Source organism: Dermacentor silvarum, chromosome 2 (assembly GCF_013339745.2).
Source record: "Dermacentor silvarum isolate Dsil-2018 chromosome 2, BIME_Dsil_1.4, whole genome shotgun sequence".
In the NCBI taxonomy this organism is placed as follows: domain Eukaryota; kingdom Metazoa; phylum Arthropoda; class Arachnida; order Ixodida; family Ixodidae; genus Dermacentor; species Dermacentor silvarum.
In genome coordinates this window covers 14,093,085-14,116,956 of record NC_051155.1, presented here as the reverse complement: position 1 = coordinate 14,116,956, position 23,872 = coordinate 14,093,085, and the positions used below count along the sequence as shown (strand labels likewise).

The window sequence follows — 23,872 nt, the reverse complement described above, 5'->3', positions numbered from 1 at the left end:
TCCGCTATCCCCGTTTGCTCTGTGATCTACACCGCTGTCTTCCTGTCTCTTAACGTTTGGCCTAACATTTTTCGTTCCATCGCTCTTTGTACGGTTCTTAACTTGGTTTCGAGCTTCTTTGTTAACGTCGAAGTTTCTGCTCGTATATTAGCACCGGTAGAATGCAATGACCGTAACTTTTCTTTTCAACGACAGTGCTCAGCTCCCAGTCAGGATTTGGCAGTGTCTGCCATATGCACTCCAACCCAATTTCATTATTCTGTAAATTTCTTTCTCGTGATCAAGGTCTCCTGTGAGTAATTGACCTAGATAAACGTACTCCTTTACAGACTCTAGAGGCTGACTGGCGATCCTGAATTCTTGTTCCCTTGCCAGGCTATTGAACATTATCTTTGTCTTCTGCATATTCATCTTCAACCCAATTCTTACAGTTTCTCGATTAATGTCCTCAATAATTTCCTATAATTCGTCTCCATTGTTGCTGAATAGGACAATGTCATCTGCAAACCGAAGGTTGCTGAGATATTCGCCGTTGATCCTCACTCCTAAGCCTTCCCAGTCTAAGAGCTTGAATACTTCCTCTAAGCATGCAGTGAATAGCGTTGGAGAAATTCTGTCTCCTTGCCTGACCTCTTTCTCGGTAGGTAACTTTCTACTTTACTTGTGGAGAACCAAGGTAGCTGTGGAATCCTTGTAGATGTTTGCTAAGATATTTACGTATGCCTCCTGTACTCCTTGATTACGTAATGCCTCTATTACTGTTGGTATCTTTACTGAATCAAATGCCTTTTCATTATCTATGAAAACCATATAGAGAGATTGATTGCACTCCGCAGATTTCTCGATTACCTGATTGATGACATGGGTATGATCCATCGTAGAATATCCCTTCCTGAAGCCAGCCTGTTCTCTTGGTTGGCTGAAGTCAAGTGTGTCCCCTATTCTATTGGAAATTACCTTGGTGAATATTTTATACAATACTGAAAGCAAGCTAATGGGTCTATAATTCTTCAATTCTTTAACGTCTCCCTTCTTATGGATTAGTATAATGTTGGCGTTCTTCCAGCTCTCTGGTACACTTGAAGTTGTGAGGCATTGCGTGTTTAGTGAGTGTTTAGTGAGTGCCAATGAGTGTGAGTGGACGTGATTGTGAACGTGGTGAGTGCCTGTGAGTGCCAGTGGAGATGAGTGTGAACGTGACTGAGTGCTGTGAGTGTGAACGTGAGTGAGTTCAGGTGTGTGTGAACATGAGTGAAGGCTTGTGAGTGGAAGTGAGTGTGAACGTGGTCAGTGCTTGAACGATAAGCAGAGGTGATATCGGTTCACCTTGCTTGCGGAAAAACGGAGGCGCGTTGTGTGTACAAGTTCACTCGCGGGGATGACTTATCGCGCTGGCAGATTGTGCACGCCAAGATAGAAACGACTCACTAAGGTCGTAATAATCCAAGGTTCAGGCATGAGTGAGACAATGTATAGTGAAATGAGCGGATATATTATATAACAATAGCAATTATATGGACACTCGAAGCGTACTTCTGCCGTGGTCGTGGACGTCGTTGTGAGGTTCCGTATAAAGAACAAGCACGGTAACATCGTCGCCGCGTGCCGGCGGCACGCTGTGTGCCGGCGGAGGGGGGGGGGGGGGGGGGGGTCGTGTTACTCCGGAGGCGGCCGCGTGGGCGTCGTACCTCGCAAGCGATCTGCGACGTGGAAAAAGTGCGCCCCGGCGCGGGCCTCCTCTTCGACGCGATTTTCGACGTGCAAAAAGTTCGACTAGAGCCGGTAACTTCGTATGCGCTCTGTTTTCGACGTTTAGTTAGCTTTGACGCGAGAGGCGGCACGCAGGTCAATTCGCTCGCGGCTATAGCCGCGCCTCCTCACTCCAGCTGACAGTGCATTTCCGCGGTCATCGAGCGAGATGTGTTGATGTTGCTTGTCTATTTAGTTACTGCTTCTCCATTTAGTTAGTAGCGAATGTTTACAAGTTTATACGGCCCATTACACTGCTATCCTTGCTTCTTATAGCTCTCTGCTAATTTGTTGTCACAATCGAGGCTTCGCCCTTCGGGCGGTGGGGTGGAAGGAAGGAGGGGTTCAACTCCCGACCCGTCCCAAAAGTTTTGCACTACTTTGTATGCATATATATTCACGCGCACCTGCAGACACACACACACACACATTCGTATAGGAGGTGCTACATGACATGTTCATGGACTCTGACCACGATATATCGATAAGCTGGAGCTCCGGGCACTATCATGACGTTTTCCCAAACTCCACGCCCCGGAGACGACATCCTCTGTCGTTTAAATGATGAACAGCTCACGCACGGCTGTTTCCGTGTATTTTTACTAGAAGCGAGAGGTGTTCGCATGTAACCATGCCTCTCACATTCCAACTGCCCGTGGCTATGTTGCCACCCCGAGGACACGCTTCTGGGAAGCTGCGGCCAGGTCACATTATCGCCTAGGGGCCGAGACAGCGTCATCGAAGTGACGGACATTCTACCTCTGGCAGTCCAGCCGACGAGAGATGCTGCTTGGGGGAAATCGGTTGCATTTTAAATGGGGCCTGATGCCTAGTCGCGTATTAAAATAAACATCCTAATATACCCTTCATAGAGACCGTATTCAGACACACCCGCAACATCATTCTTTGGTAGACTTGGAGTGCACAATTTCGAAAGCAGATTTGATGGCAGATGCAGTGACATTTCGAACTTCTCAGAACACAGCGAATCGCAGTTCCAATGCGAGAGGCGAAGTCACAGGCAAACACCTCATTCGCTGGAAGCCCGGAACAGCAGTGCATGGTCTGTTCACCGCTCGTCTAGCGACTGAAACGATGGTCCCCGCCGCGCGTGGTGCAAGAAAGCGGCGTCATGGCGCTAAGGACTCAAGCACACTGACATATCTTCGACGGAGACTGCAAAGCTGCTGTGACGCAACATCGCATTTGCTTATGCCCCAAGAGCTGTTATTGAATCTTTCCGGAAGTGGAAGGCAAGATAATTGCTTTTTGTTCCTAGAATTCCTGGCATTAAGTCATGAGTTATGTTATAGTGCAAGCGTACCCATAACGCCCAACTGCAGCTGTGCTTGTGGGGCGCAGGCATACTTCAGATGAGCAGCTTCGTCGGCAGTAAACCCGTGAGAACAGTCCCCTCAGCCTTCTTCGTCGAAATGTTTGTCGAACATGCCCAACTGCGCTGTGAAAGAACTCGTAACCGACACAGGGAAGCGTCACTTGATGGTGGGGTTATATTTTAAAAATGCCTTTCTCTTTGAATTAGTTTTTCCACTGCTCCATAAATAAGAACGCTCAGATAATCAAATATTGGAATGCTTTTTAAGGAAAATTGGAGATCACATCCGTGTACCTTTATTAGCCAGAGTGGTTTTAAAAAATGGCCTTTAAGTATTTTAAAATGTTGGTATTTATGGTGCATGAAATACACATGAATCAGCGAACTTCTCAAATATAATAATCATTTCCGGGATTTTACTTGCCAAAACGACAATATGATTACGCCGAAGTGGCAGACTCCGGATTAACCAACGTTATTAGACTAGCTTCAGTGCAGCGAGGGAGATCGCTACAACGTCGGATATAACAGCGGCGGACAGCCGCCTCATACATTCAAGGGAAGCACGCAGAAGCCTGACGAGACGGCGGAAAAGACAAAGATAGAAATCTCAAAATACGCATAGCACAACACAGGAGGCTAATGCTTATGCACAAGCACTAGAAAACAACAATTGGCACCAATTCTGTGAACCTCTACAAGGAACCCTGCACACAAGAAAGACATGGGCCATTTTGAGAAGCATGATAGATCCTGCAAATACGAAAACAGCGACGAACCGCGCTCTTCGATTACTTGAATGCGAATTTCGAGACGCTAACACACATCTCCTAGACACCCTAGAAGACGTATATATGAGCAAATTCCATGCAAAATCATGATACTCCCACATATTCTGGAAGGAGCAATGAGGAGCTAGATGCCTCCGTATCGGTGGCAGAGGTTTTCGCGGCCGCGCAAACTTTCAAGAAAAATACGGCGCCTGGACCGGAGAAAATAACAAACGCCATGATTCTCAATCTTAGCCTCAGTGCTTTGACAGCGCTAACCCATCTCTTTAAAAAACATGGATGGACTGAAGAAAGTCAAATCCCACAGGCATGCAGGCATGCACAAATAATTCTAATACCGAAACCAGGGCAACTGAGGGACAATTAAAATCATCCGACCCATACAACTTACATCATGTCTGGGTAAGTTTTTGAGAAGGTTATACAGATGAGACTCACTAGGTACCTAGAAAACAGCAACCTTTTCCCGGAAAGCATGTTCGGCTTTAGACAGCATATGTCGGTACAGGACGTGTTTCTCCTGCTGAAAGAACAAGTATTAAACCCAGAGAGAGGAAATGCAGACGGATTCACAGTGGCATTAGATATCAAAATGCTTATCAAAAAAAGGTATCAAAAAAGCTTTCGATACCATCTCGCACAAGAGCATTTTAACGGAAATATCGAACATGCACTGCGGACAGCGGACTTATGAATACATAAAATCCTTTCTAGACAACCGCACAGCCACGATAGGGCTAGGATCCACCCGCTCAGACGTTCTACAGACCCCCAAAAGAGCAACGCCGCAAGGTTCGATTCTTTCACCATTTCTCTTCAATATAGGGGTGAAAGGACTAGCAGTGAAACTACAACGAATCCCAAACTTAGGACATGCGATTTACGCGGACGACGTAACTCTCTCGACCGCAAAGGCATCTTTAGGGGAACTTCAGGAAACCCTTCAGAAGGCAATTAGCATCGTAGAGGATCATGTGGCATAAGCTGGCATGAATTATACCCCGGAGAAGTCCGAAATAATCCGAGTAAGAGCGCCTTACACACGAAAGGACGATAGACTTACGATAAAGCTTGCTCTTGGAAGTCAAACAATACAGGAGGTATCTAAAACTTGTATACTCGGACTATAGATGCAGGAAAATGGAGCAGTAGGGCACACGATCGCAAATCTCCGGAGAACCGTTAACAGTGTGTCTATGATGATAAGCAGAGTAGCAAGAAACAGAAAAGGCTTCAAGGAGGAAGAGACGATAAGGCTCGTGCAGGCATTTATCATAAGCCGTGTAACCTTCGGCCTTCCTTTCCAAAAAGTATCAAACTCTGAGGAAACTGAAATAAACGCCCTGATACGCACAACTTATAAGGCAGCGCTTGGTCTACCGATCAGCACTAGCACGACCTTTTTTGAAGCAATGGGTATTAGCAACACTTTTGAGAAACTCGTGGCTGCAACACTGATCGCACAACGAGATAGGCTCAATGCTACGGAGCAAGGCCGAACACTTCTCGTTCGATTAGGGTATGGACTCAGACCGGCACATTGTAACGACCAAACAGAACTCCTCGCACCGGATATACGAGCTCAGATCTGTGTCCCCAATCCCTAAAACATGAGCGAGAAATACCACAGACAAAGGCGCCTTGCATGGGCCAGGCCACTCGAACACAGGTTCGGTAGAAATACGGAGGTTTATTACGCGGACGCGTGCAAACAGGATAGCAAAACTTTCACTGTTGTAGCCACAAACGCACAAACTACTATTTCCGAAACAGTCAGAACAGAGTCAGTTGCCGCAGCAGAGGCTACCGCGGTGGCTCCGGATATAAAGAACATTCTGCTTTAATACTAACCGACTCGCAGTCGGCATGTCGCCTTTTCATGACAGGCACCCTGCCTAAACTCGCAATGAAAATCCTAGGAAGAAATATCACGGAACACCACGCTATTACGTGGTGTCCGGCGCACGCCGGAGTGACGGGTAACGAGAGGGCCTCGCTCGTGAATGTAGCATCCGAGCGACGGAACGCACTCTCGTAGAATCTACGATCACAATAAACAATATTTTGGAGGCACAAAAACGAGGAAGGCAACGGTATAGCTTTCCAGACCCATCCTAGCGCAAATGCGGGACTGGTGCCGACTACAAACCCGTACATACCCACACCTACTCCTACTACACCACATACACCACCCGGTACCCCAACACTTGTCCTTGGTGCGGGGGGCGGCCATCTCTTTACCATATCACATGGTCGTGCCAAAGTCGGCCACAAGAAATCCAGTCACTCCTTTTGGGGCAAAACTCCAACAGTAGGCAGTGGGAGGTGTGGCTAGCCAGAACGGTGCGGGAGGACCAATCGGACCTTCTCGACCAACCCCGGGGTGCCGCTATTGCCAGTGGGGCCCTGGACTGAGGGACCCACCCACTGGGCCTGCATGTAATTTTTAACAAAAGTTTATACTGCTACTACTTGTCAAACTCTCCGCCCGTGCGCTTACCGCCGCGGTCACCACTCCTTGGGCAGCCGCCAGATGGCGGCGCCGTTCCATCGCGCTCCACTGCAGACGCCTCGCCGCAGGCTCGTGCGGACGGGCAGCCTGCGCGTGTTTCACGCTCGCTGGCACAGTTCTCCCTATTAGTCCGAATTAGTGACACCATGCGAAAGCGGTATCCGCCTACAGCAACAAGATATATCGGGCTAGTTGGCCCTACTGAAAGAAGGGTAAACTGCACGATATGAAGAAACGCATACGACGAAGCGCAGAAACTTCGTTTGTAAGTGTCGTGTGTTTCTTCCTGCCACCTAAACATTTTACGCAGTTTACTTTTTCCATACAGCAGCTTGGCACGTTTTCTCGCTGCTTTTACTTGCTTAACATTTTGGTCTGGGGCAGTTATACGCCAGCTAGCGAGACCAAATTTGTTATCCAGAAAAGAAAAAAAAATAGCGCAACTTTCTTGTAATCCAATGAACGCTTTATTAAAGAAAAAGAAGTAAAAAACAACTGTATGCCCCTATATATAGCTAAGACTTAAACTGTCAGAAGGGACATAATCTAGGCAAATTATTTGGGCCTACATGGAAATCAATTTCACCTGCAGCAGCTTGGCACATTTCCTCGCTGCCTTTACTTCCAGACTGGATTCCCGCCGCTGCTCCAGGAACTTTGCCTAAGAATGCATTTATATGCAAGGTTCCTGCAAGGTATGCGTGTATGCATGCGCTTGACTAAATAGAAATTAGCGTAGCTTGCACAAGTGGCGCAAGGCTAAAGAAACAGCGGAGCTGATCGGCACCTAGCTGGTCCTGGCCTTACGGGTTCTACTTTTCCGGAATTTATTGATTATTGATGGATTATCGATTGATTGGCTATCGCAAGGTATTGGCCACCTATTTGCGCTAGACTAAGCACTACCAAGTCATCTCCAGCATTTTCCGTAATTTATTGTTTATTGATCAATTATCGATTAGCTATTGATTCGCTATCGCAAGGTGATGCGAGGCGCAGCTGTGCGCAGTTACGTCATCGCTAGGCGAGTTTTAGCAAACACTACGCGGGGAAGCAAAAAGCTTAAACAGCTCCGTTGTTAAAAATTTACTGATGCGCGCACTCAGTTCCTGAAAGCGCAAGGGACGCTCAACACGACTCAGCGTATTATCTGACAGCTCTTCTAAGATGGCCTAGAACAGGTCAGGTCACCAAACATCTCTCTTCGTTTGCGTTTTTTTCCCGGTTCGACAGCTACGAGGGAAGGTTCGGGAACACTTACGGTACCGCACCCTCGGCAAGTGTCCGCTTGTCTCGTGGCACCTCAACCGTCTGTCCATTGATAATATGCACAAACACGTTAAGATGTCCTGCTCATGAAAGTGTAAATCACACACCATGGATTTCGAAGAGAGTTCGCGGTCTGCCCCAGGAATCGCTCTGTTCAACGCAGAGCGAAGTGTCGCATTGCTGGGAGCACACAAGAAGTGGAGCGCCGAACTGTCGACATCGTTCGATAGCCGCTTGTTCCAGTCAGAAACGCGGCACGTCGGCATCGTCTGCTAATATCCTTAACAAACGCGGCGAAGGCTACAGTTTCGCGGATGGCATGCTTCCTGAAATCCGCCGTCAACAACCAACCACTGAATACACCAACGCTGCACCACGTGTTTCGTCCGGCCAGTTCGCATAGCTGGCTAGTGCGGAAGTGAAACTGGGTGCGACGGCAGCGCCATGAAGGCGCGGGCGGGTGGCAGTTCCGCGCAACGCCGCCGAGTTTTGCAACTGAAGCTAGTCTAGTAACGTTGGGGTTAACTTTGAGCACCTATAATTCGGGCAGTCGGCCCCCATCGAAATGGGGGCCGAAATGGGAGCCGCGGCCAGGGATCGATCCCGTGTTCACGAGCCTAGCAGTGCTATTTTCGTATGTAATGGCGCTTGGCAAACCTCAAGGATAATCTCAACAGATAGCACAAGCACAAAAGCCAATATCCAGCGGATTTTATTACGCTCAGTTTAACGTCTACTGGCGTAATTCTAGGATTACAGGTATTCTGGGCTGTTCATCATGTTTGTGATGCTACCCCCCAAAAATGCTCTGGTAGCAATGTGAAATAAAAGCTGCCAAATGTTCCAATTCACTAGTTTCTTCGGGGCTGAAAAAAAAAAACTAAGCGCAGAGACATATCTCCTCATCCGAAACACCTCGCGGCCCCGCTTCTTCTTGTCACATGACACTCGCCCTCCAAGTTGGGGCGCTTGCTCGGGAGGCGTGAAGCCCTTTCCGCAGGCTACCTTCAATGGTCAGGCGGCGCAGCGATCGGCTCAGCCATTAGCGCCACCGTGTCAGTTCCGCGAAACACCGAGGCGGCCACTTCTACGAAGGCATGCTTTTGCGGCGCTCATTAGAAACATGTCGGTCGTTATAAAATGTGGTCTTTAAGGCAATCGAAAATATTGAGGCCGCCACTTGAGAAAGGACGTCAACTTTACGACAACAACCATGGATATCGTATTAACACCTGCATATCGTGGCAAAAACGTAAACACCACGGACATTGCAGCGAAGCGGTTGTCACAACAAAGCAAGCACGTTTACGACGTCGAACTCAAAATACATATTTTATTCCACTTACGTGCGCAAATACGGCGTTAGACGTTTTTCAACTATCATTTGTAGCTTCATTACTTGGAGCATGCCTTGCACATCACATTTGCCAAGGTTTTGGCGAGTTGGCAGGTAACCTGGATGATTTTTGATGGTGCTTTTTTCTCCGTTGAGGAAGTGTCTCGATCATATTCTCGTATTGTCGTTCGGGCTCCAGTCTGAGAAGTCATCACCGCTGAAACATAAAAGAGAGCAATCAGCTGGCACTAAACAACGCGATGACTCAACAAATGTGTGCTAGCGTGCGCGAGAGAAATCTTAATTTGCGAATACTCGATGTATGCTGCGGTGCATTCCAGCCTTAGTTCTGTTGTTCTAAACGCGAGCAAACATCGGCATGAATGAGCCCGGTTTCAGCAGTCGCGTCTTGATCCAGGCTCCGAAAAGAGCTGCATTTGGCCTATTAATGCACAACAAAAATCACGGTGCGTACAAAGGTCCAGCACGGAGCGCTTACGAAGCTAAATTTGACAACGTAACAGCCACTGCACATTTGTTTTGGAGCGAGACGAGCTAAACAACTATCTCAACCAATTTATAACTGCGGGAATGAAATCATGCCTTTTTATGCATTGTCGGTTTTTTGTGCGTTTTCACGGATGCAGCCTGCTGTTTTTTTTTAGTTTTTTTTTCAACTTTGCGTTTACGTCTTAGTCAACAGAAATTCGCAAGAGCGACACTTACTTGACGGGCCGAACCGCGACGATCAACTTCGGCCGCCGAGTTCCTTCCCATGGTCTTGACGGGAAGCGGTACAGTTTGATGCCAGCATCCCCTTCGCAGTTGTGATGATACTTAAATTAGCGGTATGTGCGCTTGTTATTTTTGTTCACACTTCTCACGGAGAAGCTGCCGAGAGGTCACGGTGAATCCATAGAAAAATTGGAAAACGAGGCTTTCAGGTGCGCCTGAGCGCAGCACGGTCACAGGTGAAATGGCAGTGAGGGCCTTACTCGCGGCTGCTCACCGCCGCTGCTAGGTGGCGCGACATGTACATCAAAACTGTACATTGGTGGATAGAAGTGTTAGGTTAACCGAGCCATCTATATATATATATATATATTGTTTTTCGTGCTTTTTTAGTTTCTTGGTTATTTTGGTGGTAGGACGTTAGTAGGTAACGAATAGTTGTATTTTTGGAAGCGGGTTGTGCACGGCGCACGTGTTGCATGGTGAAAGCAGTGTAAAGCGGCAGTTTTAAACCGTGTTAGGGAAGCTAGCGGAGGTAGCCAGATGGCGAGATTGCCGTACGGCTTACCGTGGGGCTTTGTTCAGGTATTTTGGTGGGCTTTCTCGTTAGGTGGTCGGGCGGACGATGGTGCGGCAGGCTAGGAAGGACAGGGGTGATGCCGAGATGGTGCAGGGCGAGGAGTGCAAACGTTGGTGTTATTTGGACGAGACGCACTTCGCAAGTTTAGCCGACGCTGAGGAGGCTAGCTTCGCGTGCAGGTCGTGTGAAGGCTTTAAGGGGGCTGTGCGGCGGATGGAAGGGGAATGGGCAGCCAGTGTGGAGGAGCTCAAAGGGAAGCTGAAGGTGGAGAGAGACCGGCGAATTGAGCTCGAAACTCGGATCGGAGAGTTGCTTGACAGGAAGGGGCCCGAGGCCATCCTGGTAAAGCGAATAGCTGGCAAGCTACAAGAAGAACGGGAAAAGCGGGCCGTGCTGGAAGAGTGGGTGGAGGCGCTAATGGCACAGGCGGCGCGTAATCCCGGGTCGGAGCGACGTCAGGCGGGCGGCGGGGACAGCGCGCAGACTCAGGCAGAGGCATGCTATGAGAGCAGGGAGGGACGCCTAGGGGCCGTAGAACACCAGGCGAGAACCGGCGGCAACATGGCGGTTCCACAACGCTACAGCGAGGTAGCGCGGCAGGCTTCGGGTGGGAAGGGACGAACGGCAGGGAGCCCGTCGCCGCGTGTCAGTGGCGCACGGTGGGTGGAGAACCAGCTAGCGCGAACTAGAGGATGGCAATCGCAGGCGGGAGGCAAACGTGTAGAGCGAAGGGTCCTGGTGGTGGGGGACTCCAACGTAGCGAGGGTTGAGGGGGGCGTCCTTACAAAAGTGAAGGCAGACGGGCGGGTGAGTGTGGAGGCACAGTCAGGGAAGTGCATGGTTGACACAATGGCAAAAGCTCAGAAGGTGGTATGGGACAACATGGAGCACGAAAATCTGGTTGTTATCCATGCTGGTCTCAACGATGTGCTGAAGGGAAGGAACCAGAACCTAAAGAGACAGTTAGAGGTTGGGTTGCGTAAACTCAGAGAAGCCTCTGCGAATGTGCATGTGACCATATGCACAATCCCAGAGGTCCAGGGCCAGGCTAGCGGGATGGAACGGAGTGTGGTTGAGGCTAACCGGGTCATTAGGGGTCTGAGCCGACCACTGGGGTATGGCGTAATGGACATAAACTGGGACGTGTAAGAGTCTGGCTCCCACACTTTTGCACAGGATGTCATTGACTACAGTGGTGCCACGGGCTGGAGGGTAGGTAGTAGGATAGGGCGCCAAGCTATGGCTTTTTTGGGGGGACCCAGAGCCCTGAGGCCACCAGTGTAGATAAAGACGGACCCGGAGAGGCCGCAAAATTCAAGAAACGTAGAGTCTGTAGGAGAAGAAATAGACGTAAGCACCAGTGGCAAGGCTATTCGGACATAGGGTACATACATTAACGTGCTAGGTGGCAGGAATAGGCTGAAGTGGGAGGAGGTAGATGCATGACTTAGTTGTAGGCAACAGTACTGAGAAGTGTGAAGGGCACGTAACATGGGTGGTAGGGAGCCTGCAGTTTGCGATAGATTATGCAGTAATGTCACATAGGATGCATGATAGGCTAAAGATAATGAACATAGATGAATATGGCTCCAGAAGTCTAGGTAGAGATCACAAACGTATTAAGGTGAGCTTTGGAAGAGAAATGAAAGTAGGTAGGAGGCAAGATGAACAACCAGGTGGGATATTTTACTGGGAAAAGCAGCTTGAAATAGCAACCCAACAAACTGAGAAAGTAATTTCAGAGGATATAAAAACAGAATGAACATATGCAAATTTAACAGAGCTTTTTGAGCTAGAGCATGCTAAGGCTCGAGTCAGGCCAAAAGGGAACAGAAGGCATAAACCCAAGAGCTGGTGGGATGAGGAGGTTAACAAGGCCATAGAGCAAGGTCTGGAAGCATCCAGGGAACACAGATATTCAAAGCAGAGGGGTGAACCCGAAGCTGATGTAGGCAGAAAATGGAATAACTTCTTAAACTGTAGAAGGGAAGCATCCCATTTGATCAATGAGAAGATCAGAAGAAAGGGGAGCCAATGGTTGTCAGAAGTAAACAAAAAGGATAGAAAAGCAGCGAAGAAATTTTGAAAACATCTCAACTTCTTGAGTAATAAGACTAGCCTAGAGCAGAGGTTTATAGCTACAGCTCAAGGTGTTCGACCAGAAGTAGATGAGGCAATGGAACATATAAGAACAATGATGACAGAAAAATTTAAAGAAGGAAACGTAGCACGTGCTCAGTCAGGTGAGGATAGACTAGTTAGTGCAGTGGCTCCACTTGCACAAAGCGAGTGTGAAAGGGCACAGAAGAGGGTTCCTAGTAGTACGCCGACAGGTCCTGATGACATCCCAATTATGTTAATAAAGACATTGGGTCCACAATCTAAGAAAGCATTAAGAGAGGCAGTGAGCACAATGATAATGGACGGTAAAGCCCCCGACGGGTGGAGACTGAGCAGGATGAGCATGATATATAAGGGAAAGGGGGACAAAGCCGACATAAACAACTACCGTCCCATACCGGTGACGTCAGAGGTTTACAGGGTGGTGATGCAGATTATAAAGGACACACTGCAGGCCCGGGGGGAGGGCGAGGAGGTGCTAGGGGAACTACAAAATGGGTTCCGAAAACAAAGGTTTGAAGATAATCTGTTCTCATTGACGCAGTGTATTGAAATAGCAGAAAAGGAACACAGGCTTGCATTTCTGCATATCAAGGGAGCCTATGACAGTGCAATCCAAAAGGATTTGTGGGACATACTGGGCACTTTAGATGTGGAAGATGGAGTAAGTAATCTTTTAAAAGATGTCTATAAAAGTAACAATGTGCTTATAAAATGGGAAAACAAGGTATCTGGCCTTAGGCAGGGGTGCCCTCTGTCACCTCGGTTGTTCATGCTGTATTTACAAGGATTAGAGAAAAAATTAGAGAGCAGCAGACTTGGCTTCAACCTTTCCTTTTTCAAGCAAGGAGAATGGATTAAACAGTCATTACGAGGACTGATGTACGCGGATGACATTGTACTTATGGCTGACAGCAAGGAAGACTTGCAGAGATTAATGGACATATGTGGTAAAGAGGGAGATAGCTTAGGTTTGAAGTTTAGTAAAGAAAAATCGGCAGTCATGATTTTTAATCATAATCAGGGCAGCGAGCATAAGATACAGGAGGTTACGCTGGAGGTGGTGGATAAGTACAAATATCTTGGAGTGTGGATAAACAATGGGGCTGAGTACCTAACGGAACATGAAAAATATTGTCGCAACGTCAGAAACACAGGTCGCACAGCCCTGATCAAGAGGAATAGCAGGAGGTCGCCTTTTTAATACAGCGCGCTGCCGCGACTTCTTCTTCTTCACCGCGCCTTGATAGAAACGCGCGTGCCTGCTCGCATATTCCTCCTCTTCATCAGAGTACAGGCGCGGCATTTGCTTCCCTCCGAAGGAAGCATCGTCCCGATGCGTAACTTAAGCATATGAGGGCGGTGTACAAATGGCACAGAGTAAAACACGCAAAACAAAACCACAAAAAAACAACAGAAAAGAACAAACGAAACTTAGTTCGACAGATACGGCTTCATCCGCACCACAGGCACCACTTCGGGTAAGTGCTTGCGGCGACTGGAGTTACTGTCACTGTCAGGAACGACCTCGTAGGTCACGTCGCTCAGGCGTCGAATCACTCTGTATGGCCCAAAGTACCGTCTTAGCAGTTTTTCAGAAAGTCCACGACGGCGTATGGGTATCCAAACCCATACTTTATCGCCGGGAGTGTAGATAACGGACCTGTGTCGAAGATCGTACCGTTTTGCATCTTGGCCTTGCTGATAGCAGATACGTACGCGGGCAAGCTTTCTAGCTTCTTCGGCGCGCTGAGTAAATTCGACAACGTCGGTAGGTATGTCGTCACACTCGTGAGGCAGCATGGCATCCAACGTCGTCGTGGCTTCGCGACCGTGGACCAAGCTGAAGGGCGTCATTCGAGTTGTTTCTTGTCGAGCGGTATTGTATGCGAAAGTTACGTAAGGCAAAATCTGATCCCAGTTCTTGTGTTCCACGTCGACGTACATGCATAGCATGTCTGCGAGGGTCTTATTAAGCCGCTCGGTCAGTCCGTTGGTCTGGGGATGATATGCGGTTGTTTTCCGGTGGTTTGTACCACTTAGTGTGAGAACCGAGTCAAGAAGTTCTGCAGTGAAGGCAGTTCCCCTGTCTGTGATGACTACTTTTGGGGCACCGTGCCGAAGGACGACGTTCTCGATGAAAAAATGAGCCGCTTCGGCTGCTGTGCCCCGCTGCGTAGCTTTAGTCTCCGCGTAGCGCGTCAGGTAATCGGTTGCGACAATGATCCATTTGTTGCCGGCTGTAGAAGTTGGAAATGGGCCCAGGAAATCCATTCCAACTTGGGTGAAAGGCTGTCCTGGTACCTCGACTGGATGTAAGAGACCTGCAGGCTTGCCGGGAGGTGCTTTGCGTCTTTGGCAGTCGGCGCATGTTTGTACATGATGTTTCACAGCAGCGGGTAGCTTTGGCCAATAGTACTTGCGTCGGAGTCGGGACAGTGTTCTCGTGTAGCCTAGATGACCTGAGGTGGCTTCATTGTGGCATGCTGTTAGTATTTCTTTGCGAAGTGATATCGGTACGACAAGCAGGTACGTGCTGCCGCTGGCAGAAAAGTTCTTTTTATAGAGAACATCATTTCGCAGACAAAACGACGGCAGTCCCCTGGCATAGAGTCGCGGGACGTCTGTACTTCGGCCTTCCAAGAAATTAATGAGTGGGAGCAGCTCTGGGTCGTGGCGCTGCTCCTGTGAAATGGTGACGGCGTCGACGACTCCCAAAAATGCAGCGTCAACGTCCGCGTCATCGGTACCTGCGGGCTCTACGGGTGACCGCGAAAGGCAGTCGGCGTCGGTGTGCCTTTTCCCTGATTTGTAAATTATGGTCATGTCGAACTCCTGAAGCCTAAGACTCCAGCGCGCCAAATGGCCAGATGGATCTTTCAAGTTAGTCAACCAACAAAGAGAATGATGATCGCTGACAACCTTGAATGAACGGCCGTACAAATATGGGCGAAATTTGGTAACCGCCCACACCACGGCGAGGCATTCCTTCTCGGTAGTCGAGTAGTTTTCCTCCGTACGAGAGAGTGTTCGACTGGCATAAGCGATTACTTTTTCGAAGCCGTCTTGCCACTGCACCAGTACGGCCCCCAGACCAACATTGCTCGCATCTGTGTGAAGTTCTGTAGGGGCTTCCAGGTCAAAGTGCGCAAGAACTGGAGGCGTTTGCAGGCGCTGGCGTAGTTCGTCAAATGCTATTTGCTCATTTTCACCCCACAGAAAGGGAACATCGTCTCGTGTAAGGCGTGTTAACGGGGCAGCAATACGAGAGAAGTTCGCAATGAACCGCCGGTAATAGGCGCACAGCCCCAGGAAGCGCCTCACTGCCTTCTTGTCGGGTGGTGTGGGGAACTTTGCCACAGCGTCTATTTTATCTGGGTCCGGTCGTACACCCTCGTGACTGACGACGTGGCCGAGGAAGCACAGTTCACTGAACCCAAAATGACATTTCTCGGGCTTTAACGTCAGGCCAGCTGAGCGTATGGCTTGAAGAACAGTGAGTAACCGGCTTAGGTGCTCCTCGAATGTAGCCGAGAACACTATGACGTCGTCTAAATAGACCAAGCAAGTTTGCCACTTCAGGCCTGATAGTACGGTGTCCATTAAACGCTGAAAAGTGGCTGGCGCTGAGCACAGACCGAAAGGAAGTACCTTAAATTCGTAAAGACCGTCGGGGGTCACGAAGGCCGTTTTCTCACGATCTCTCTCATCGACCTCTATTTGCCAATACCCGCTTCGTAGGTCCATTGATGAAAAATAACGTGCATGCCGCAGCCTGTCCAGCGAATCGTCTATGCGTGGCAGCGGGTAGACGTCTTTCTTCGTGACTTGGTTTAATTTGCGGTAATCGATGCAGAAGCGCAAGCTGCCGTCTTTCTTTTTGACCAAGACCACGGGTGAAGCCCAGGGACTGTTCGAAGGCTGGATCACGTCATCCTCGAGCATCTTGGTCACTTGCTTTTGAATCTCTTCACGTTCCTTTGGAGCTACACGGTAGGGGTTTTGTCGAATCGGCCTCGTGGTATCATCCGTGATTATACGGTGCTTGGTCAGCGGTGTTTGTTTCACTTTTGACGTAGTCGAAAGGCAATCTTCGAACTGGTGTATCAGCTCCAAGAGGCGCTGTCTCTCAGAAGGCGACAGGGTGGAGCTGACGTCGAAAGACAAATGTGTCGAGGCCGGAACGGTCGTTTCTTGACGTTGTAAAGCCAAACAATCTTTTACTTGAATGACTTCGTCGCAGTAGGCAATTGCGGTGCCCTTTTGAATGTGACGGCGTTCGTCGCTGAAGTTCGTCAGAAGGACTTCCGCTTGCCCATGAGTCATGTCGAGTAGGCCTCTAGCAATCGAAATGCCGTGGGTTAGCAATAGTGCAACAATTTGCTCCGCGATCACATCCCCATGGTAGGGCTTCCGGCACGAGACAGATACAAGGCGGCAGGAGCGCGGTTGAATGGTCACATCGTCGGCGAGTCGCAGACGCTCATGTTGCCCGTCATGAGTGGTGTCGGCATAGGGGCTTGAAGAGAACGTCACCATACGGCCCGGAATGTTTATGACGGCGCCGTGATCTCGCAGAAAATCCATCCCTAAGATGAGGTCTCTGCAGCAGTCGGGGATAATGACGAAAGTGGCAACGAAGCTGGAATCACCGATGTGAATTCGAGCGGTGCATGTTCCTGTTGGTGTTATTACCTGGCCACCGGCACTTCTTATGTGTGGCCCGGTCCACGGCGTCTTCACTTTCCGAATGCGGTCGGCCAGCTCCTGCCGCATGATTGAGAAGTCTGCGCCAGTATCAACAAGTGCTGTAACGTGATGTCCATCTATGAGAATGCTAATATCGGCACGGGCAACGTCGTCGGCGGTAGTATTCGTCGTCGTCGTATCGTCCTCTTGGGTAGCGTGGGGGGTATTTTTGGCGTCGCGACACTGGGCAACCTTCCCCCCGGAGGTCGCTGCCGTTAGTTTCCCCGGCGCGGACTAGGGGAACGACCACCACTGACGACGTCAGCGAAACTCTGGCGGTTTGGGGAAGTGTAACGCACAGGGGATGGGGACTGCAAGCGACGACGCGGTGAAGCTGCTTGGCTGGTCGACAGGTGATCACGATTCGGGGCACAACGGTCGTCAAAGCGCAGAGAAGCGGCGGGCGAAAAACTTGCCACCCCAGCCTCTCGATGGGGACAGAAGCGGGCAATGTGGCCAGGTTCCCCACAATGGAAACAGAGTGGTCGACGGTCGGCCGTGCGCCACAAGTCAGTACGGCGAACAAGAGGTCGTCTCACAGACTCTCGTTGCCACCACGGCACGGGAACGGTCCGAGGCTGAAATGGCGGTACCTCCGGTGAAGGGGGAGGACGTCGGACCACGTCGGCATAGCTCAATGGACGTGCCTCAGGGCATGGAGGTGGTGAGGAGAAGGCTTGCCGCAACTCTTGGCGCACGACTTCGGCAACCGAAACGACTGGAGACTCCGTAGGAGTAATGCCGAGGGCTCGCAGCTCTTCACGTAGAATGACTCTAATCATTTCCCGTAAAGAAGGCTGGTCAACACCCTGAGCTGCGGCGCTTATTGGTGTGTTGTTGGGTAGGCGGTCAAAGTGGCGGCAACGTTGCTGAAGTGCCCGCTCAATGATAGTCGCTTCTTTGATGAAGTCGTCGACCGTTGTGGGCGGGTTTCGGACAAGGCCTGCAAACAGCGGTTCCTTAATTCCCCGCATAAGGTGAGCACCTTCTTCGCCTCGGTCATATCGGGATCAGCTCGGCGAAACAGACGGGCCATATCCTCCGCATACATGACGACAGATTCGTTCGGCTGCTGTACGCGAGCCTCAATAAGTTGTTGCGCGTAATCGCGCCGGTCCGAACTTGCGAATGTATCGAGGAGCTGACGCCGAAAATTGCCCCACGTGTGGAAGCTCGCTTCCCTGTTCTCGTACCACGTGCGAGCACTCTTTTCGAGCGCGAAATAAGCATGGGTGAGTTTCTGTCGCTCGGTCCAGTGATTGACATCAGCGACGCGCTCGTACTGATCGAGCCAGTCCTCGACATCTTCGAAAGCATCACCATGGAAGGTTGCGGGAACGTGAGGCTGTTCAAGAGTCACCTGGGAAATGCTCGGCGCCGTCTGAGAAGAAGGAAGAGTGGCCGATGGTGTTGGAACAGCCATGCTGGTGGGAGGCGCAACGGGAGGGAATTCCGGGCTCAGGCCGAGCAGGCGCCGACTGAATCGGTGGACTGGAGTCGTGACGAGAAGTGGAGCTTCCGGACTGGGTGTACGAGTCCTTATAGGGGTTGAACGCATGAGGTTCAAGGCTCCAGCACCTCCACCAGTGTCGCAACGTCAGAAACAGAGGTCGCACAGCCCTGATCAAGAGGAATAGCAGGAGGTCGCCTTTTTAATACAGCGCGCTGCCGCGACTTCTTCTTCTTCACCGCGCCTTGATAGAAACGCGCGTGCCTGCTCGCATATTCCTCCTCTTCATCAGAGTACAGGCGCGGCAATATGTAACGGCTAAAGGTAGCAGAAATGCAGCTGTGATGAAAAATAGGGCACTGTGGAATTACAATAGGTAAGAAGTGGTGAGAGGGATTTGGAAAGGGGTGGTGGTCCCTAGTTTGACTTTCGGCAACGCGGGCCTGTGCATGAGATCAGAGGTTCGAGCAAGGTTGGAAGTTAAGCAGCGAGGGGTAGGTAGACTGGCTCTGGGAGCACACGGAAATACACCAAATCAGGGGGTACAGGGTGACATGGGATGGACGTCATTCGAGGGCAGGGAAGCCAGCAGCAAGATAGAATTTGAGGAGTGATTGAGAGAAATGGCAGAAAAGCGGTGGGCAAGGAGACTTTTCAGTTATTTGTACATGAGGAATGTTGACACAAAATGGAGGAAGCTGACCAGAAAATTGTCAATCAAATATTTGGACTGCAGGAGTGGTGCAAACCAGGAAACAGCGGTTAAGAAAAAGGTTATTGAAACAGAGAGGGGTCTGTGGAAAACAGGGATGCAGACGAAATCAGCACTGGGAACATACAGAAGTTTCAAGCAAGAAATTGCCAAAGAAAATATCTATGATAATTCTAGGGGAAGCTCTTCGTTGTTTGGAGCCAGGACGGGAGTATTGCGGACTAAGATGTACCGAGTCAAGTACCAAGGTACAGACACGTTGTGCGGTGCGTGTGGAGAAGGAGAGGAAACGGCTGAACACCTCATACTTTTCTGTAAAGGGTTTAACCCTACAGTGCAATGCAACGGGGCTGATTTTTTCAAAGCATTGGGGTTGAGGGACAGTGATTGCAAAATAGACGTTAAGCGGGTAGAAATAACCAAGCGGAGGTTATCTGATTGGTGACTAAAATCAAGGCAGGGGTGAAATTTCACCCACCACAAAGTACAAAATATGTTAATAGTCATGGCTAGGTGGCGTATGCCACCACCCGATTTAAAGGATTGAGCCTCATCCATCCATCCATCCATCCATCCATCCATCCATCCATCCATCCAACTGCATTGCAGGGTGCCTATGGGCGTCTTGCGCTGGAGTTTGAGGTATAGTAGCGGCGCCTGGTGGCGGCGAAAAACGTCATCTGGGTAGTACCAGCTTGGGTAGTAGTGAGCCGTGGCTGCGGCGAAGCACGTTTCGAGCCCGAGTTTTGCGTCGATTCACACTTTTTTCTGCCCTGTTTCGAGTGCGATAAGCCTCGTCACTTCTCACAGACCACGCCGACCGCGCTGCGAGCTGGCCGCAGCCTATAGTTTAACGAAAACCGACTCTACGTGTGCTGTGGGAAGTAATGTTGGCAGGAGAAGACATCGGCGACACCGATCCAGAGAGACCTAGCTCAGCCTCGAAAAAAGCGTGACCGTCGTTACTGCTGCGTCGTGGACGGCCAAGAGCAAGAAGGCCTGAATCCCAACATCATATTCTAACGTATTCCTTCAAGGCATTACGCTGCGGAGCGTCGGGCGCGCTGGATAACTTCACTACCCCACTACGAGCAACACAGTTAAATGTGATCATCTTTGACCTCAAGCCAATACGTTAACACAGCGCATCAAGGCATTATTTATTACTGCACATCGATGTTCGAGCGCTGTCATTAAGAGGTACATCAAGCGAGCAGCGCACGAGCTCGTGTTGCAGCGCGCGATTCGCACGTACGTACGTTACTGCGAGCTCATATGCATTGCATCAGTTATATATCATTTGCTAAAGGGACAGCTGGCCGCTACTACAACGTAGGCATAACTACTTGTCTAGCGGCATGCAGTCAACAAATATTGCAGGAGGGCCGCCGATTCGCGGCATGCTGAAAGACCGCTGCCGTCGCGGCGCGTACCGTCGTGCGCTCGAGCAGTTCCGTACACGTGATGTCTGCTTATCGCTACTGTGAATTCATTTATAGCAAGAATTTTCTCGCGTTTGTGCGCCTGAATATAGCAGCGTGCAAACCTTACACGAAGTTAAAACTTGGCACGCGACTCGCTTCACTTGCGATTGACACCGCTCTAAAACTTCGCCGCTTATTCATTGAACGGCGTACACATATACGGCGTTGCATAATTTCTCGCTTTTACGCAGCGTGCCACCCCTGAAAAAATCTTCGGCGCCCGATATTCGCTGCAAGCCGTGGTACAACACAACCGAAAGTGGCGGGTCCATATTGTAAACGTGCTTTCCGAAGCAGACGACCGAGCTTGGTAGTACCCAGTTTCGGATTGAGGGCGCTCTTTAGTACCATTTTCGCAGCGCCCCTGGGCAACGCAGGAGCCCGATAGAATGGTGCGACTGTTTTCACAACAAATCCGTGCAGCAGTGGGGCCTCGCCTCGATGACGTATCACCATTTCCTTTTATTGCGATAGCAATTATATGGACACTTCAACCGGATTTCTGCCGTCGGCGTCGCCGTCGCCGTAGCCGTCGCCGTAGCCGTCGCCGTCGCCGTCGTCGTCGCCGTCGCCGTCGCCGTGAGGTTCCGTATAGATAAAATCTTCACCGCGCGCCGTATGCCCGAGCGGAAGCGTGCGGGGACGCGCGCTATCACGGAGAGCGAACGCACTCAATCTGCCACGCGCAAGCAACGAAGCGGGAAGCGAGCGCCGGAGGGAGCGGGGGGGGGGGGGGGGGCACTTCTACTCTGCCAACAACCGCGCTCGTCGCTCGACCGCACGGTCTCTTATCTCGCCCACGCGCAAGCAAGGAAGCAGGAAGCCAGCGCCGGAGGGAGCGGGGTGGGGGGGGGGGCGCACTTTTCCTCTGCCAGCAACCGCGCTCGTCGCTCGCCGCACCGTCTCTTATCTCCACACGGCTCTGACCTTTATGCACTGGCCGCTCAGTTTCCGTTGAAGCGATAGACCGCACGTGCCTTCGCCCGCTGCTTGCTGCCAGCGTTTTGACAGTCGTTGTCTGCAGTCATTCAGTGTGATCTATTCATGTTTGTTTGTGCGCGCTCACACCACGCTTGATCATTCAGTTAGTAATAGTCGGGCCACATTTTCCAACGCACGCTACACATGTAATGCTGCCCGGATCGGCAGTGCAGTGCTACAGGTGTGTCTCTTCGCACGCGCGCTGCCCACGGGAAGCGCTTCTCATCAACACCACCGTTTCACACGCGCCTTCTCGTGGTCATCGAGTCTCTCTTCATGTCGGTCTACTTACGCCGCAGCACACCTGCTTACTTAATCAGCTCATGTTTACTACAATTCATATTGCTACCAAAGCCGCTCACCTTACATCGTATGACATTGCTGTGTTGCTATCGCATTCATTGCTTCGCCCTTAGGGCGAAACTGTAACATTTTTTTTTCCTCTCTGTTTGGTGGCGCGGTCGATGTGCGGCGCCTAAGCGGCGCCTCAGTTCGCATTAGCTCATTCCACGTGAACGAGAAGTTGGAGCGCGTATCGTATTCGCGGCGTGCGTTGTTTTGTTTCGCTTGTGAAAGCGCGGTATGCAACGATAAGCAAGCCTCCTGACCGACAGAGGGTGATCGAAAAATACATCCAAGGGTTACATCATCATGAAGACGGCTACTCCCATGGCCACCTGAAATAAGACGATGAGCTTAAGCTTTTTGAGAGGTCCTTGGCTGCCGTCAACGAGAGGTATGCTGTGCGGACGTCAAGAGACCTGAACAAGCCGTCTTCTTCAATACATTCATTGAATACATTCACGGAACATTGAATTCAATTAAATTCATTGAAAATTCAATTTTCTTTAACATTGAACAGCTCAATATCAGGCCTATGCCTTGAAGCGGGAGCACGGATGGCACACACGGTCGTGTCACGATATGGAGTACAGTATGGTGGCCCTTCTAGCCACTGTAGTACAGCCCATCCGCAATTCGTATCTCGTGTTGCGCACGATTGCTTTTTCAATGTTAAAAAAAAAACATGCGCAGATGCTTACAAAACAAACGCCCAAGCGCAGCTATAAAGGATTTATGTAAAAAGCACAGGGGCAGACTTTCTCATTTTTAAGTCACAATTAGCATGCATGCGCGGTTCTAATCATGACTGAAGCCGAAAAATATCAGTTCAGTTATTTTTACGTTAATCAAAATTTCTGAGGATCGGGTCATGTCGCGGTAACCAGAACAATACTCCACTCCAACCGAAATAAATCGGTGCCAGGGGAACTCTGAACCGGTAATCAGAACAATGATAACCCGATCTTGAAAAAGGCGAATCAAGATAAATCAATTGTCTAATGTTGCGCACTAACTGCAACTGTAAACAAGTCGTTCAGCCGGGTTGAGTCCCTGGTTAAAATTACTACTGCGTTTTTCAATGATAAATCTACGCGTAGTGCGAAACATTAAGAAGCATTCGATACATCCTTACATTTAGACGGCTTATTCAGGTCTCTTAATGTCCGCACAGCATACCCCTCGTTCACGGCAGCCAAGGACCTCTCAAAAAGCTTAAGCTCATCGTCTGACTTTAGGTAGCCATGGGAGTAGCCGTCTTCATGATGATGTAACCATTGGAGGTACTTTTCGATCACCTTCTGTCGGTCAGGAGGCTCGCTCATCGTTGCATTCCGTGCTTTCATAAGCGAAACAAAACAACGCACGCCGCGAATATGATACGCGCTCCAACTTCTCGTTCACGTGGAATCAGCTGATGCGAACAGAGGCGCCGCACACCGACCGCGCCTCCTAACAGAGAAGAAAAAAAATGGTGATACGTCATCGAGGCGAGGCCCCGCCCCTGCACGGATTTATTGTGAAAACAGTCGCACCCCTATAGAGTTACGCGAGTTGAGACAATAAATAAGCTCGGCGGTTTGCACATGAATTTTCACCGTGGCTAGGGTTGCATATATACGGCCACTGGGTGGTTTCCACGAACCTCTCAGGTCTCTCTTATAATAATTTTGGCGTTGATTATATTTTATATTGTGTAATACTTTAGAAACAATGAGAGAGCGCTGT

At 50.0% G+C, this 23,872-nt stretch overlaps 1 protein-coding gene and 1 pseudogene across 1 annotated transcript in view; both read left to right on the top strand.

Annotated features, from left to right (window-relative positions):
• LOC119439908 (alcohol dehydrogenase class-3) overlaps positions 1–23,872 on the top strand; it is a 233,542-nt gene that overhangs the window by 88,418 nt on the left and 121,252 nt on the right. The window lies entirely within an intron of this gene.
• On the top strand, positions 10,519–11,657 carry LOC125942911 (uncharacterized; annotated as a pseudogene).